The sequence below is a fragment of the Cavia porcellus genome, unplaced genomic scaffold (assembly GCF_034190915.1).
Source record: "Cavia porcellus strain 051 isolate PalLab524CR breed Dunkin Hartley unplaced genomic scaffold, mCavPor4.1 scaffold_28, whole genome shotgun sequence".
Taxonomy (NCBI): Eukaryota; Metazoa; Chordata; class Mammalia; order Rodentia; family Caviidae; genus Cavia; species Cavia porcellus.
In genome coordinates, this window is record NW_026947511.1 from 31,738,127 (window position 1) to 31,755,980 (window position 17,854).

Consider the following 17,854-nt stretch of genomic DNA (forward strand, 5'->3'; position numbering starts at 1 on the left):
AAAAAAAAAAAGAAAAGAAAAAAGAAAAGAGGAGCTTACAGATAGATAGTTAGAAAGAATGGCTCATTTATTTAAAGTTCAAAAACAGCCAGGCACAGTGATACATACCTGTAATCCAAGCACTTGGGAAGTTGAGGCAGGAGGATGACTGGGAGCTTAAGATCAGCCTGGGCTACACAGTGAGTTCAGGATCAGTCTGGAACCCAAAGTGAGACCCTGTCTCAAAGGACAAACAAATAGCCAAACAACACCAAGCAAAAATAATTTGTGCTGTTTAGGGGATGCCTATTTACATGGTAAAAAGATAAAAATTAGTAGGAAATAATGGTCACCAAAGTCTGTGGGAGAGAAGTCGTTTTACCCAAGGAGACCCACACCAGGCTTCTGACACGGTAATAGTATTTTATTTCTTGACTCCAATGATGAGCTCATGGGTAGTGGTTCTGTAATTATTCACTATATTGTATAATTTAATTTTTGTTTATGTATGTTATATATATCACAATTTTAAATACAGCCGGAAGTACTCCTAGATCTTTATCTTTCTTGTATTCTACTATTCTTATTGAACAGATGCAAATGTTTTACTCTTATTGCTGTCTTATTTCTAATTTGAGAGTTCTACAGAGCTGTTTCTTTTATGTGTCAGTGAGGAAGGTACTGGGTCATCTACTTTGTGGGCTGTCTTGTGAGTATCTTTTCAGTTTACCTCCACTGAACTTAAACTTGCATCTGTTACATGGGCAGGTTTCCGGACTGTAACAAAATACTCACACGTAACAGTTTAGAGAAGGAAAGGGTTATTTTGGCTCACGGTTTTGGAGGTTTCCTTACATGATCAGCAGACTTCATTGCTTTTAAGCCTGTAGTGAGGCAGAAACAGCAGAAGAGCGGCTTGGGGGAGGAAAGCAGCTCACTTTGTGCAGCCAGAAAGGGAGCCTGGGGGCAGAGACACAGACAGAGAGGGACAAACAGGAAGTGGTTGAGGACAGATGCAGTTCCCAGGGTCACACTGCCATAACCTGTTCCTTCAACAAGGCCTCACCTCATGGGTTTGTCAGCCTCCCTCGCCCCCAGTGTAAGTATGACCCCATCAGTGAATTAGCCTCATAAGCTTATCACCTCCATAGCCCAGCATGTGGCCTCTGGGGGGCTGTTTTAGATCCAAACCATCAGGCCTGGAGATTTAGCTCAGTGGTATAAGCGCCTGCCTTGTAAGCAGGCAGTCGTGAGTTCGATCCCTGGTACCGATAAAAACAAACAAACAAAAAAAGATTCAAACCATCACATCTCACATTAAAACCATACTGGAATTCCAGCACATACCTGGCTGTGTGTTCCCTTAACCCCATAGAAGAGACAAGAGTTTGATGAGGCATAAACAAGATTGCAATCTCAGGTAGGTAGTTGGATCGGACAGCCTTACAGCCTTGACCTTCTAGGCTGGGAATATTAAATCACTGGTAAGCAGACTTTGTCAGGAAACTCATTCCTGCTCATTCCCAGAGACAGACCTTTTATATGTGCTGTATATTCCTGTTGGGTTCCTGGGAGTTAAGAAGAATTAGAGGAGTAATCTCTAGTGGTGACAAAATCTTCAGAACAGTAGGGGACTGTAAAGCAGAGCTTCACTGTTGTTTTATTTTTTGTTTTTTTTTGAGACAAAGTCTTGCTATCAAGTGCAGGCTGGCCTTGAACTCACTGTGTAGCCCAGGGAGGCCTCAAACTTGCAGGGATCCTGCTGTCCCAGCCTTCCGCATGTTGGAATTATAGGCCTGTGCCACCACATCCAGCTTCTGTAATGGGTAATTTAAAGGAAGAAAACATTTATTCTCCATTTCCTGTGTAAACTTTATTTCAGAACAACCTAATAGCCCTAGTTGATGGGGAGAATTCTTATCAATAAATATGGAAAGGATGCCAGTTAGACAATCATCTTAAATTTTTGGGTCTGGGGATTTAGCTCAGCGGCATAAGTGCCTGCCTTGCAAGCAGGCAGTCGTGAGTTCGATCCCTGGTACCGATAAAAAGGAAAAAGACAAAAAAAAAAAAAAAAAAAAAAAGAGTTTTAAATTTTTAACGCAACAGTTGGTTTAGGTAAGAATAATCAACAGATGAAACCGTATCCAAAGTTTTGAGGATTCTTGCACCATGTCACAAAAACCTTGGTCTTGGGGGAAACAGTACGTTATGACCAAGTGAAAAATTTGTTAAGCAGTTTATTTGAAAGTATATATAATTTAATCCAGGTGTGGTAGTACATGCTGGTAATCCCAGCACTCTGGGAAGCTGAGGCAGGAAGATACTAAGTTCAGGCCAGCCTCACCAATTAAACAGCAAGACGCTGTCTCAAGAAAGGCTGTGTGATGGACTAGGTCACTGTGAAGGCTCTGCATTTAATCCTTGGCTCTGCCCCTCAATGTCTACATACCTGGATGTACATACCTACATTTATATGCTTATACACTCCCAAATGCTACTTGAAAGTAGCCTAGTGTGCGAACAGTAAGGTGGCTGTCAAGCAAATTTGGGTCCAGGTAAATACTGTGCAATATAAAACATGGTTCTTTATGTTTTTCTTGCTTTACTATATAATGCAAATGAAGCAGAAAGCAGCAGATACCTCAGTGAGGGGGAACAGATGGAATCGATTAATGATGACCTTGGACTGTTGAGCAGGACATTCTTTTGGGCTGTTTGTTTGATGTTTAGAAGTTTCCAGGGCAAGACTGACCTAAGCTCCTCCGCAGTCGACTTTTACAAGAATTTCTAAATAGTGACTGCGTACACAGCACTAATGAAGAAAATAAATTTTAGAAGTTTGTGGTTAGATCGGTCTCTAAGCATGCTAGGATGGTAGGGCTAGAGAATATAAAAGATTTTTGGCCTATAAATAGATTTATACCTAAACCACCTGACGTATATTGAAAGGTTTTTAAAGAGGGAAGAACATGACATTTTTAGAATTTCAATGCAGTAGATCAAATAATAGAGACGTTTGTGTGATTAACAATTACGGTGTGTTGAAAATGGGTTCCACACCAGTTTAAAATGACATGCAGAGGCCATGGATTTAGCTCAGCAGCATAACTGCCTGCCTGTCAAGCATGAGGCTGTGAGTTCAATCCCTGTTACCAAAAAAAAAAAAAAAAAAAAAAAAAAAGAAAGAAAGAAAAAAAAAAAAAAAACACACATACAGGTTGAACATCCCTAACTTGAAATTCCAAAATCCAAAACCAAAACAAAGTAAAAAACAAGCTGCAAAACCTGAAAAACTTCGAAATCTGAAACTTTGCTTTCTAATCCAAAGGATTTTGGAGAAGGGCTATTGTTAACCTGCCTTTAAATTCTCATTGTCAGCCAAGGAGTTCCGCGCTCAGCATGTTCCTTATTGTAAAAGAACTACTTGAAAGTAGGAGATTTGCATTGTCAGTGGAAGGCTTTTCCCTAGATTCAGCAAAAGCTTTGCCTGCCCTGCTAGATAAAGTTCACAGTTTACTAGGTTTACCCAAGATTGCGATAGTAGCCACACTGTTGCACAAGAGGTATACTGTTGCATGATGGTTGTCATGGAAATGCCTGTGCTCATCATGAAGTTCAGGCAGGAGCGCAGCTACCGTGCTTTGCTGTTAAGGTATTAGTGAGACGCACCCCATGAGAAGTCAGCGTGTCCTTAGAAGACTGTCAGGAGAGTCACTTGCTGCACGCAGTAGTTTGCATCATTTCTGTCGTCATCGTCATCCAGCCGCATCAGCAACTGCTAATTGTGTAATTGATTAATGGGATAGACAAGCTCATTTGTCTAGCATGCTGAATGCCATATAAAATAACAGTTTTATCAGTATATAATGATCATTTGTGAGATGTGTTACAAGTGATTTGTTAATAGTAATAAAATGCCAAAGTGTACTAATGCTTTAGTTTAAAAAAAATAAATTGAACATAAAATCATGTACATAGTAATAAAACTCATTTTTACTAAGTTTTCAAAAATCTTCCATTGAAATATAATATATACCCCTGTTTTTATTATGCTTTCCTGGGTGGAGAGAAATAAGTGAAATTATAGCTCTTTTGGCTGGGAATTGTGTACAGTTTTAGGTACACATATGGTTGTATGCTGGGGCATGTTATATGTGCATTTTGCTTTTTATGTATCATGAAGAAACAAAGGTGGAAATTGATGCCACAGAGAAATGTCTTTTTTTTTTTTTTTTTTTTTTTTTTTTTTCTTTTTTCTTTTTGGTCAAGGTCTCATTATTGTAGCCCAGGCTGGCCTTGAACTTGCTTGTGTAACCTAGCTTGGCCTCAAACTCAGTAATCTTCCTGCCTCAGCCTCCCAAGTGCTGGGATCACAGGCATGTGCCACCACGCCTGGCTGTTTTTAGAGGCGGGATCTCACTATATAGTAGGCTGGCTTTGAAGTCTCAACCATCCTAATTCTTGTGTCTCAGCCTCAGGCATGTACCACCATGCTTTGCTTGAGAAAATCAAAAGAAAAAAAAATATTTTAGGAATGTTGAAATGTTTTTGTGTGTTTTTTATCGGTACTGGGGATCGAACTCACGACCGCCTGCTTGCAAGGCAAGTGCTTATGCTGCTGAGCTAAATCCCCAGCCCAGGAATGTTGAAATGTAATACAGACCGACTCCACAGTAGCAGACAGAGTGCACAGGAGAGCTGTCACCATAGGTAGAAAGAGACTTCTTGTAGCAGGTGGGGTCTGGAAGAGCGAGGAAGGGGGAGAGGAGCCAACTGTGGGTACAGGGAGTGGCCTGAGCCAGTCCTGGGCCCTGTGAGGAGTGGAGCTCCTGTGGGAGCGGTAGCAGCTGAGCTTGGGGAGGTAGCTGGGCCCGAGTGATGAAGGGCCCTGAAAGCCTGGCAGAGCAGTTGAGGACCAGCAGCAGGTGACGGCCGGAAGTGGTTTTCTGGGAGGACTCTAGGCAGCACAGAATGAATACATAGGTGCTAACCTGGAGGTGGGTATATCAGATCAGCCAGCTTCATTTTCTGTCAGTGTGGATTTGCCTGAAATGGATGAGAAGTGGATGAGGAATGTTTATGACAGAGTGATTTGCCTTGGAAAAACCTGCCTCTGTGGTGTTGAGTGGGGCTGCATTCTTATTTCTGCAATGAGCACAGATGAATATGGAAGGAATATGGAAGGACCCCACCCAAGAGTGCGCAGCGTCTGGACGCAGCAAAGGCATTGCCTCAGAGGTGGGCTCATGGCCTGAAGCCCCTGGCAGGGGCGATGTGTACCCTGTCTGCTGGCAGGCAGGTGACAGTTGCGTTGAGAACTGTAAAGTGTCATGTTCTGCCTCAGCGCTGCTCTGAACAGTCTGAAATCATTGACACTTGGATTGAGTTACCAGCTTGGATTATTTTTGAAACACATTGCAATGTCTAGGCCTTTTGAATAAAAGTATTCCAGAAATACCATGTGCAGGGTGACCAATTGCAACATGCCTGCCATTAATCATGTTCCCTGGGGAATCACTGTGTTTTTAACCCTTAAACTGTGTCACTTAAAAACAGTTACGTTCTCTGGAATTTTACATTTTTACCGTATTTTATATTCGTGTTCAAAGAAGATACTTCCAAAGAATTCAAATATGCTTATATTTGATTTTGATCTCTTTGACCTGAAGTGATGGTACCACATTTTTAGATCATTGTCACTTATATTTAGCTTTAACTTTTTCTTTGCTTTTAACCTTGAGCACTCAAACTGATTTGTGATGTAATTTGTATTTTTGCGCACAATTGTGGGCTCAGTGCCCAAAATACCTTTTTTTAGAATGAATTTTTCAATCACTCAGTGCCTTCTGCTTGTCAGAGAATAACGTGTACTTTTAATGCTTTTTTTTTAACTTGAGGTTTTTTTTTTTTTTTTTTTTAATTCTTTCCACTGCTATTGTAAGGGTTTCTGTGAGATAATCATTCACTTCTGCCAGCTGCCGTGCTCATTTCTGGCCCACTCACCCTGGACGCAGTTCACCTTTGGACTCACCATTGAGACACAGCCGGCTACTACTGTTTTGTGCAGACTTTCTTTGTGAAGTTTGGAGAATTCTCTGTAGTGAACTCAGTAGTGAATCGGTGTTAATTTGCAGAAGTGTTCTCAACAGTTTGGCAGGGATGAAATCTTTGGTTTAGTTTGTGTACTCTTCCGGCTTAAGAAATTAACAGATAAGATGTAATACTTGTGGTTTCACAGTTGGTAGTCAGAATCGGCAAGGAAACTCACCTATGAAGAATATGTATTGGCCGGGGATTTAACTTAGTGGCGTAAGTGCCTGCCTGGCAAGCACGAGGTTGTGAGTTTGATCCCTGGTATATGAAAAAAAAAAAAGAATATGTATTATGCAGCGAGGGAACTCACATTTATAGAATACCTGTTATTGAACAAGGGAACTCATCTTTATAGAGTATTATTGAGCAAGAACAGTTTTTCATTTTCTCATGCAATTTTGAGAACACTAATTTTTAGATATCAATAAACCCATTTTGTAGATAAAAAGACTAAGGTTGGACAAATTTTAACTTACTCAAGGTTGCTCAGCTAGGAAAGCGGTGAAACAGGTTTCGTCGTCCAGGGCTTCCAGGTGTGCATTCTTTCCACAGTCTGACCTTCCAGAAAGAAATGTGCATCTCTTACTCTCCAGGTGCTAACTTTGTTTCCACTCTTTGATGATAATAAAGATTTTAAAAATCATAAAGATTGTTTGTTTTATAAAAATGAATTGAAGTGATGGGCTTCATCTGTACCATGTAAAAACAAGCACACAGTAGATGCATGCATTCCCTTAATTAATACCTTGACTTTTCCTGTGTAGCTCCAAATTAAGAGGTTCTCAACAGTTTCTTTTTCCCCACAGTTAAAATCTTTCTTGTTCTTTCCTTAATAGAAATGAAGGAACTTAAGAAATAGCTTTGTTTTTAAAATACTTTCTGTGGTTATTTAATCCACCTCGTTTTGCAGAAGCTGTGGCTGGGATCCGGAGAAGCCCAGTGGTAACTCAAGGAAAGTGGCGGAGGTAGGATTCTAACCTAGAACACTCTGACTCCAAGTCTTATACTAAGATGCTCTTTCCTTTGTGAGAACCTTTTATAATTGAGTAAGGCTTAAATGCGCAGAATTACACGGATACGAAAGTCCTTTAAACATGTAAGAGGGACACTTGGTTGATGACTAGCTTCTTTCTTTTCCCTTATTTTCTTCAAATAAATTCAATTACTTTTAAAGCTTTTCTTACAGTTATTTTTTCCTAATCCATAAATCTTCTGCTTTCTGCCTGTAGGAAAAGGTTTTTTTTGTTACGTAGCACACAGCCTCGCTTATGCTAGGCAAGTGCTCTACCTCTGAACCGTACCCCAGACTTACTTATTTAATGTTCTCTTGTCAAGATGAGATGACCACATCAGTTTTAGCTCTTCTCTGTTTTGGTAGTCTGTAATTTGCTTCCTAAATATAGACTTTCTCCCATAAAGAGCCATCCTTGTGCCTTTAGGGTATACCGTATAGGATGGTTAGTGAAAAAAAAAATCACAGTGCTGGATTCAAGTAGCCTCTTTCTTCATGAGGGACCTTGAATGTATAATTTCCTTTTTTTGTTTTGTTCTGGCCCAGTTTTGCTGTAAAGGTTGTTTTGAGTTTTATAAAATATTTTCCTGTCTTTGAAACAGTTTGTGTAAGATAAGACTCCCGAAAGATTGGCAATGCAGTATACTTGTATCTAAAAGTTTGTGGGCTGTGTCTTTCAAAGAAAGAGATTGCTTATTCATTCATTCTTTTTACAGTGTGTTTCAGGGTTTAAAATCATTGCAAGTCGGCTTGCATATGATTCTTTCCTAGGAACCTAATGATCCATTTTGTTGGAGCTCTCACATTTATGAATGTAAAATTACTAAGGTTTTATTTTCATCTCTAGAGTTAAGTCAGCTTTTCTATTCAGTGTTATTCATTTCTTTTATCTTTTTTCTTACTGTTCTTGTTAGGGCTTTATCTTTTATTAGTTCCTCCTCAGAGGCCCACTCTATTAAACAGCTCTCCTGTATTTATTATTTATCTGTTGTTTGTTTGTTTGCTTGATGCTAGGGAGTTCTTGATAGAGACATACAGTCCTGTGCGTGCTAGGCAAGCAGTAGACCATTTTCTTTTCTTTGTAATGGTTTTGCTAAGTTGCCTAAGCTTGCTTCAAACTTATAGTTCTTGCTGGCTCCGCCTGCTGAGTAGCTGAGATTACAGGCATGAATTACCATGCCTGGCTGATGCTTCGGTCTTTGTGTTTAATCTTTTTTATTTTTAAATAAATACACATAAGGGCCTTAATTTTGTCCTAAGTCTTACTACAAGTTAGGCTACTGATACAGATACCTTGCTGTTCAGCCCTAACTATTTTATAATTTTGATTGTGAATTCCTCTTTAAGCATTTGTGTTATTTAAGAGTGGATTTTTAAAGCTTTTAAATCTCTTTTAGTCTCTTTGTAATATTTCTACATTGATTGTATTGTTCCCAAAAGACACAGTTGGTGTAATACCAGTTCTTGGAAATTCTTTATAAAGACATAGTAAGTGATTGATTTTGGTGAGTAAACTATGTGTATTTGAAAAGAAAATATATTTTCTTTTGTTTGGATATAGCTTTATTTATGTGAGTCAGACTTTTTATAGTCTATTTTGTCTGTCTAAATTGTCAGTGTGTGACTGAGGTAGAGTATCTTGTGTTGCTTGTAGAGTGACCAGTTTTCCTCCTAATTGTTGGTGATAGCTTTATATATTTCAAGATACTACCATAAGCTGGTTATAAGTTTATGATTTTTCTGGGTTCTAAACTCTTAATGGTTTATTGCTTATTATCCTTTTTTAGGATGAGTATTGATTGATGTTGATCTCCTGTTGGCTTATATGTGTGCATCCAATTTCTCTCAATTCACTGTGAATTATTGGCTGTTGTTTGCTTCACAAGTTTTTTTCCTTCCTTTTCTCCTTTTTGGTACTGGGACTCGAATTCAGGACTGCGGGCTTGTCAGGCAGGCCCTGCGCCACAGAGCTAAATCCCTGGCCCCTTGGCTGTTTGTTTCATAAGTGACAATATCTTCTTCGTGTCTGTTCCATTTGATTTTGTGTTTAAGTGTCCTAACCTCTGTAGCTCATTTATTACGTTCGTCCGTAAAACATTGTCAATGTTTTTCAGCATCAGGACTTTCAAAGGATAATAGTGAAATGTTCAGTTATCATCTCACCAGTAGAAATGCATGAGAAGATAAAATGAATTTAGTACTATTTAAAAAAAATTTTATAACTATTTCAAAATTATTTTCAAGTTATTTTCAGCATACATCAGAAACCTGGTATCTGGGAGACATGTTGGCTCACATAGTCTGTCTGTGCCATGGCGCCGGCTCCAGAAGGAGATGGGCTGGGGCACGGGTGGGCCCGCAGGTAGCAGAGTTCTTGATTGAAACGGAGTCTCTTCCCCTGCGCCGACGGCAGGTTTAAAAACAGGGTGAGGAAGGAGGGAGTGAGAAGGGTTCGAGGGCTGTGACTCATCCTCGTCTTCCAGTTTGCTCACCAGGTCAGGGGAAGGAATGCTTCCTGGCTGACCAATGCCTTTCCGTGCAGGAGCACAGGTCAGAACAGCAGGTTTAGGATCCGCACGCCGTGTGCAGCCGGCTGAGTTAGTTCTGTACATTTGCTGCTTGAGCTAGATTAAGAATATCATTGTACCGTGTGTTCCTGACTCCCTCCCGAAAACTAACCACGCCTGTGGCCTTCACTCAGGTTTCTGGATAACTAACGCCTGAAGATCCTTGACCTTTCTCAAAGGTCCTAGCAACTCTAGGAACAAAACATCCTAGCTAGAACTCTTATGCCATGGAATGAGCCTGTTTCTGACGTTTTAAATTAAAAATTGTAGCTGGGTGTGGTGGTGCATGCTTCTAATCCCAGCACTTGGGAACCTGAGGCAGGAGGAGCATTGTAAGTTCAAGACCAGCCTGGGCTACAGTAGTGAGCTCAAGGCCAGCTTGACCTGCACAGTGAGACCCTGTCTCAAAAAGACAAAATAAAAATAAAATAAATAAATAAAAATGTAAATTCCTGCCAAATGGTTAGTATGTAAAAGATCACTTTATTTTCATGCACCTTAATTTGTATTTCTTTTCATGTGTATAAACACAAACGATCTGAGGTGGAAATGAATTGATTCGGGAGGCTGTGTTTCCTGTTTGAGGGATGCTGGGATGGCTGAGCTGCCTGAAATCTCCCTGGAGCTCATTCTTTGGATCAGCAGTTTCAACGTTAAACACCTGTTGAAGGGAGAAGCTTTTTGGCCTCAGCGGTCGTCTTCACTTAGCAAGCCTTTAGCTGAGGCTGGGCTCTGCTGCAGAGGGCGGCGGAGAGGGTGCGAGAGCCTGCTGCCTGCCTCGCTTCCGTCCTCTCACTCAGTCAGGCCTTACGCTGGCAAGGGCCTGGCCTGTGATACATTCAAACGAGGCCATGTATATAGGCACAAGGGAAAAGGTAAAAGAAGACATTTAGATGCAGTTAAAGTCATTAAATGTAATCGTTTATACCACCACTGTTATCACTATTTGTTGGTATTTCTTCACTTTTAAGTATGATGTGCTTTTCAAACTTGAAGATAATCTGGGCCTTTCTTAATCTCTGAGAGTGGTAAAGCTCTTGCCTGTTATGCAAAGGTGTTGGGTACAAGCCCCAGCCCTGCAGGGGCTGAGAGTGGGGAGAAAAGACAGAGAGCTGAGCATGGCACACGCCTGCATTCCATTCAACACGCAGTGTTCAGGAGGCTGAGGCAGGAGGATTGTAGGTCAGCCTGGGCTACATACTGAGTGCGAGGCCAGCCTGAGTTGCGTATTGAGATCCTATCTCAAAAAACCAAACTGAGAAAGAGAGAGACAGATAGACATGCATCGGGAAGAGAACTCAAAGAGACGCTGCCGGAGGCCATCTTTCTAAGTAGTGCCAGGCTGGCAAAGGCAAGCGTAGGGTGGTCTTTACCTTGTCCACGACACTCTCAGACAAAAATGGCAGTCCTTGCTTTCGTGACCTGGGTTTCATTGGACATACTCCTAAGCACACTACTAATTTGTACTTGTGTGTTCGTGTATCTGCTTCCTCCTGTGAAGGCTGGGGCTTTTTTGTTGTTGGTTTTTGTTTTTTGAGGTAGGATCTCACTATGTAGTCCAGGCTGACCTTGAACTAGGTGTAAAACTCAGGCTGGCCTTGAACTTGTGATCTTCCTGCCTCCGTCTCCCCAGTGCTGCGATTATAGGTACTGACTTATACTGACTCTGTTATCTTTCAAATCTTCCTATTTCTAGACACCAGCACATGAAGTAGGTCTTCAGCACATTGGATGAATAAATAGAGTGTATCAAAAGAATTGAATGAAAAGAATCTCATATTAGTAACTAACTTTTTCTGAGGGCAGTCTAAAGGGATTTTTCAGGACAAGAGACTTGTGGCAGTCTTCTCAGGATCTCTAGATCTGTTTTCCTTACATTTAGGGCTGGGGATGTAGCTGAGGCACAGAGCACTAGCCTAGCATGTACGGTGTCCTGGATTTGATTCCCACCCAGCGCCATGTGAAAAAAAAAATTCAACAACGTTTAAATCTCTTGATGAATGATAGCTGAGATCACATGGAACTGAGAAACCTGGAACTTTCTCTTACATTGTCTGAGACTTCTCAGGAGTAATCCTGGCAGGGATGGATTAGTGAGTCACAAGTGAGTACATTTAGGGATCCCAGGAGATCAAACCTTTTGCAGGTGTGGCCAGCCTTTCGCCCCGCCCAGGCCACATTGAGGGGCAGAGGAAAGGTCTTAAGCCACTTAGAAAATATACTGTATAAAAGTAACCAAACTTGTTTTATTTTTTATATTTGTTATGTAACATTTTAAAAAGCTGGATGTGGTGTTGGATGCCTGTAATACCAACACTGGTGAGGCTGAGGCAAGAGAATTGCCAAGTTCAAGGCCAGCGTGGACTACATAGTGAGACTTGTCTCCAAAAAAAAAGTGATTGATTGAAAGTATTTAAATCAATATTTCTAGTGCATAACCAAGATACAGGGCTCTTTAGGAAACTGACAGTATCCCTAGTCATTCCCTAAAATGCCTTTTAAAATTAAGATTTCTATTTATTATAAGATAGAAGATCATCTTAAGAAGCCAGGCAGTTTGAATGTTTAAATAAAATCACATTTTCCTCAGACAGGACAGACTCCTTCCTGTCTCTCATTGTTGATTAGTCAGAGAGGGATGTATTTGGCTTTTATGAACGCCATTAAATTTTAATGTACAGATCAGATGTCTTTTTGTAGAAAAAAAATGGTGCACTGTCTGCTTTGGCCCTCTCGGTTTACCGCCCAGGGGAACCATTAGTAGAGAGAGAATCAATTTGATTCCTGCAAACCTGTTCCATTTCATCTGTTCTTTCCCCCACTTTCTTGTCAGCTTCCTTTCTCTATACTCACTATTCCTGGAATTTTTTTTTTTTTTAATTAAAAACCATCTTTGCCATTTCTGGATTGGTTTCGAATGATTTTTTCCCTTAATTATGGGTGTTATTTATTTTCATACCTTTTGGCTACTCAGTGATTTTTTTTTTTTTATTGGATGGCATTTTTGCTATCACTGCTGTAAACTAATTTAGATTTATTATCTTCTAGTTCTGGAGGTGATAAGCACAAAGTAGGCCACCAGGACTACAGGAAAGGTGTTTGCAGGAAAGAATGCATTTCAGTGCCTTTTCTAGCTTCTAGATGCTGCCTGCTGTCTTTGGTTTGTGGCCCCTCACCCTTCCGACATCAGTTTCTGTCATCACATGTCCTTCTGCTTCCCTTGTCATATCATAGTGCAGTAATAACGTCGGTGTACTTTGGAAGAATGATTGCAGCATGAACATTTTCTTTCTTTTTTTTTTTTTTTATTGATTGAACTTACGACTGCCTGCTTGCAAGGCAGGCTCTTATGCTGCTGAGCTAAATCCCCAGCCCCAATGCGAACATTTTCAAGTAAACAAAACTAATAAATTTTTTATGAGCAGTCCTTTACTAGAGCAAATTCTCAAGAATGTGCAGAATGACAGACTTCAGATGATTCTAGAAATCGAGATACAAAGGTAATGATAAGCTAAGATATCAGGCAATTTATTGGCAAATAGAAATAAATGTCGACTTGTTTAATATGATAATGGAGTATGTTTTCCCTACAACCTTTAAAAACTAACTAGTGGGATTTTTCCACACCAAAAAGCACTTCTCCGGCTACCTAGACACCAGTTGTGTGTTAACAATTCAGCGTCAGCCTCCCCATCTTTTTTTTTTTTTTTTTTTTTTTTTTTGTCTTTTTCCTTTTTATCGGTACCGGGGATCGAACTCACTACTGCCTGCTTGCAAGGCAGGCGCTTATGCCGCTGAGCTAAATCCCCAGCCCCCAGCCTCCCCATCTTAAAGGACGAAGTTCCAGAGGACCACCCTCCACTGAGGCACCAGTCACAGCTACCAGGTGCCTGAGGGTCCTCATTTCTTCCTGAGCTGACCACAGAGTTGGGAGTTTCCACAGTGCTGCCTCCTCTCGATAAGTTGCTAGCAAATTAGAACAGAACTCAGAAAAATACTTCATTTACATTGTAGATGTATTCTAAAGGATAAAACCCAAGAAGAGTCACACTGAAGACCCATACAGGGCAAGGTGTGACATAGGCTTCCTTGCCCTCTCTGAGCACATCACTTCCCAGCACTTGGATAAGGTCACCAACCCAGAAGCTCTGAATCCAGCTGTCCAGGGGTTTCTGTGGAGGTTTCCTTACAGAGACACTCAACTGATAAATTCTTGGCTGTTAGTGAGGCTGAAAGTTGGCGTCGTTGTAGGCGTGAGGGCACATGTTCCAAGTTTCTACTCAAGCCTTGGTCTTCATGGCAACCAGGCCCATTATGGAGCTGCCTAGAGTCCTCTAGCTACGGTCACTCCGGAGCGCACAAAGACACTCTTAGCATTCTACAGATTCCAAGGGGGTTGGAGCTTTATGCCAGGACACTGGCAAAGATCAGTATCTTTTTTTTTTTTTTTTTTTATTGCATCACAAATAAGGTGATGCCTAATGAAACTGAAAGGCTTACATGAAAATATGCTACTTTTTGTACACGAAAACAACATAAATACCAAACAAAGACAATAACATAAATGTCAGAAAGTGGTAAGTATCCTCAGAGCTTCCTATTGTTTGGGAAGAGATAAACACATTGACTGGTATACTTAGGGAGCCACAAAAATAATAGAAGTAGAGTGTGTGACCTCTAAGTGGTAGTGGGAAATAGAAGCAATAAAAAAAATAGAGAAATGATCTGGGGGTGCAGCTCAGTGGTGGCACACTTGCCTAGCACGCAGCGGTCCTGAGTGTGATCCCTAGCACCATAGAAAAGAAAAAGTACAACAAAGAACCTCAGAGGAGAGGAGGAGGGAGGGAGACTCCAAGACAAGTTTGTAAAAAGTTGGTTGTGCACTAAGCTAGCCGAGACACATTTTAAAGCTTTGTTTTATCGACCACAATGTGTTGGAGTGGTACAGCAATCATGAGCCTCTTTTTTTGGTTTTTTGAGACAGGGGCTCGCTGTGTAGTCCAGGCTGCCCTCAAACTCGTGATGATCAGCTCCTATCTCAGCCTCCCAAATGCTGGGATTACAGGCACATGCCACGATGCTTGGCTGAACCTTTTATATTTAGAAGTATACATGTTATTTTTAAATTTCTAATCAATTCATTATCAGAGAAATCATAATGAAAATTATTCAGAACTGAGTAATAAAAAGCTTGCCTCTTGAAACTCATAGGGTTTGGGGGCTGGAGATTTAGCTCAGCGGCGTAAGCACCTGCCTTGCAAGCAGGTGGTCGTGAGTTCAATCCCCGGTACCGATAAAAATGAAAAAGACAAAAAAAAAAAAAAAAAAAAAAAAGAAACCCATAGGGTTTGGAAGAATGAAAAAATCAGTTTCATTAGCAAAAGAAAAATGCAGATTAAATTCACAATAATTTATCATTTCACATGGGACAGATTGATAGGTTACAAAGTTCAGACTGAGGGACAACTGAGAACACCATTGATGGGGGTGGTAGATTGATCTAATTAATTTGGAAGAGTTTGGTATTCCCTGGTCAAGTTGAACATATGTATTTCCTTTAATTTAATACTTTACTGGAAGGAATATAACCTAAACTCTGTGCATGTGTACCGGAGCCAGTAAGAGGTAATTCATAGCAATATTATTTATTCTTATTAATACCAGTAACAAATACAGTAACCTAGAACACCTCTAATGTCCGCAAGACGTAGAATGAATAACTAAATTCTGGTATACCCACACACTTGTGACACAGTAGCTATAGTTATTAACATGGTCAGAAGTGTGGGACCAATGTCATATGCCTGAAAAGACCAATCACAAAAGCATGCATGGAAGTAAAATGCCAATACAGGCAAAACTAAACAGTATATCACTAGGTATACCTGCATAGGTAGGTACCACCTAAAAGTATAAAAAAAGTCAAGCAAATAATTCAACATCAGAGTAATGGCTACTTATGGAGAATAAGAAAGGATTTATTTACAGTAGGTTTCAGAAAGTTGGTATTTATGTCTGAAGCATAATCACATATAGACGATGAATTAAAGTTTATACAAGTTTTCTTTGGTTTGAATTAATGTTCATATAATTTGCATGCATATGGTTTATTTTATAGTATTAAATACAGGAAAACTCCAGCCTCAGTCATAAAAGAAATGCAGAGAAAAAATATATCGAGGAACTAGAATTTCAACAGAATGGGAGAAAAATTTACAAATTTTCTATCTGATGAAGTTTTAATATTTGTCCTATATAAGGAACACTTATCAGTCAACAATAATGCAGAAGGTAGCTAAAGGGAAAAATGGATAAAGGATTTGAATACTCATTCCTCAAAAAAATATTTATATATGTAAAATCAATAAGCATGTGAAAAGACGTTCACTACTATTGGCCATTAAGGAAATGTACATGAAAATCACGATAAGATTCGACTTCATCTCATTAGGGTGGCTTTAATAACAAAGAAAATAGAACAAGTGTTGGTGAAGACATGGAAATTAGAAACTCTTGCACTTTCTGGTGGGAATATAAATTGGTGCACTGCAGAATGGTTTGATGGTTTCTCAAAAAGTTAAGCATAGAATTTTTATGTCAAGTAGCATTTACCTTCTAGGTATATATCAAGAGAATTTAAAATGTGTACCCACCCGAAACTTGTCTGTGAGCACCAAGGTGGAGGTGAGCCGGAAGTCCATCAGTGTGTGAATAGGTAAAGCAAATTGAGGCATATAGAGAACGGACACTGAGAATTATTCAGCCATAAAGGGACTGAGGTCCTGGTGAAGGTTGTTAGATACATTTCTAAAACATTGTGCTAAATGAAAGAAGCAGACAAGAAAGGTTGTATGGTGCATCAATCCTTTTATGTGGCATGGACAAATCCATAGAGACCGAAAGCAGGTTAGGGTTACCGGGAGGTGGAGGAAGGAGGGAATGGGAAGCAACTACTTCGTAAGTCCTGGGTATTTTACAAGATGACAAGTTTTGACAGTAGACAGGCACGGAGATTGTACAATATAAATTGTAAATACAAATGCTACTGAACAGCACCCTTTGAAATGGTTACGGGAGTGGGTGCATGTTATGTGAATTTCACTTTGATTAAAAAAAAACTTATATTGGTCCCATTTTGAGACTATATTGAGGTGTCACCGGAGAAGACCCTAAAGTTTGACGATGCACTGAATTGGTGAGCTGTTAAGAAGTGTTTTGGTCCTCTCATTCATTGCGATGGGAATGTGAATTAGTATAACTTCTGCAGAATGCACTGTGGGCACATTTGTTAAAACTGTAACCATCCCTACCTCTGACTCAGCAATTCCAGCTGTGGAATGAAACCTACAGATACACAGGTGATGACATGATTAAGGATGCGAGATGATTCATTGTAGCAGGCTAATAAATTATGGGCTATTTGGGTAGCTGCATGAAAGAATGAAACCTTTTTTAAAAAATGTATGTTTAATAGAACATATTCAAGTGAAAAAAGCAAAATGCAGAGTGTGCATAGTATGACACTATTTGTATAAAAAAGGGGGAAATGTATGTATTTGTGTCTTCATGCCTGAAATAGGTTATGAATGTAACATTGAAGGAAACTTGGTATTGCAAGTGGGCCCGAATTTGAGTACCTTTAAGACTGTGGAGAGGAGGTTTTCCACTGTAGGAGTGTACCTTTTTAGTTTTAAATTTGTGTATATGTTTTTGTAATGCATAATTTAAAGTTGAATTAAAATTCTAAAGTGAACATTTGAAAGAACAAAGCACCCAGTCCCTTCAGACAGATCAAGAGCTGTAGCAAATAGGTCTTGTCCTTTAGTGATATTTGTTAGGTTCTCCTAATCGTCTCCTGACACCAGTGTTTGTGTCTTAGCACTTAGTTTGTGCTTTCCTAGAGGCAGAGTAATGCCTCTTTTTTGTTTTTGTTTTTTTTGAGACAGGTCTTGCTGTGTAGTTCAGGCTGGCCTTGAACTTACTATGTAACCTGTGCTGGCCTTGAATTCACAGCATTCCTCCTGCCTCAGACTCCCAAGTGCTGGGATTACAGGCATGTGCTACCACACCCTGCCAGGATCATGCTTTTCATACTCCTATATACAGTCCAGTTTCCACAGTCCAGTGTGTCCCCTACTCCAGCCCCCATACTGGAGTCGGAACCCAGAACCTTCTGTACTGACCTAGATGGCCTCCTTTT

General features: G+C 40.1%; 1 protein-coding gene across 3 annotated transcripts in view; it reads left to right on the forward strand.

Annotated features, from left to right (window-relative positions):
* Positions 1-17,854, forward strand: part of Vcl (vinculin) — a 104,640-nt gene that overhangs the window by 38,902 nt on the left and 47,884 nt on the right. The window lies entirely within an intron of this gene.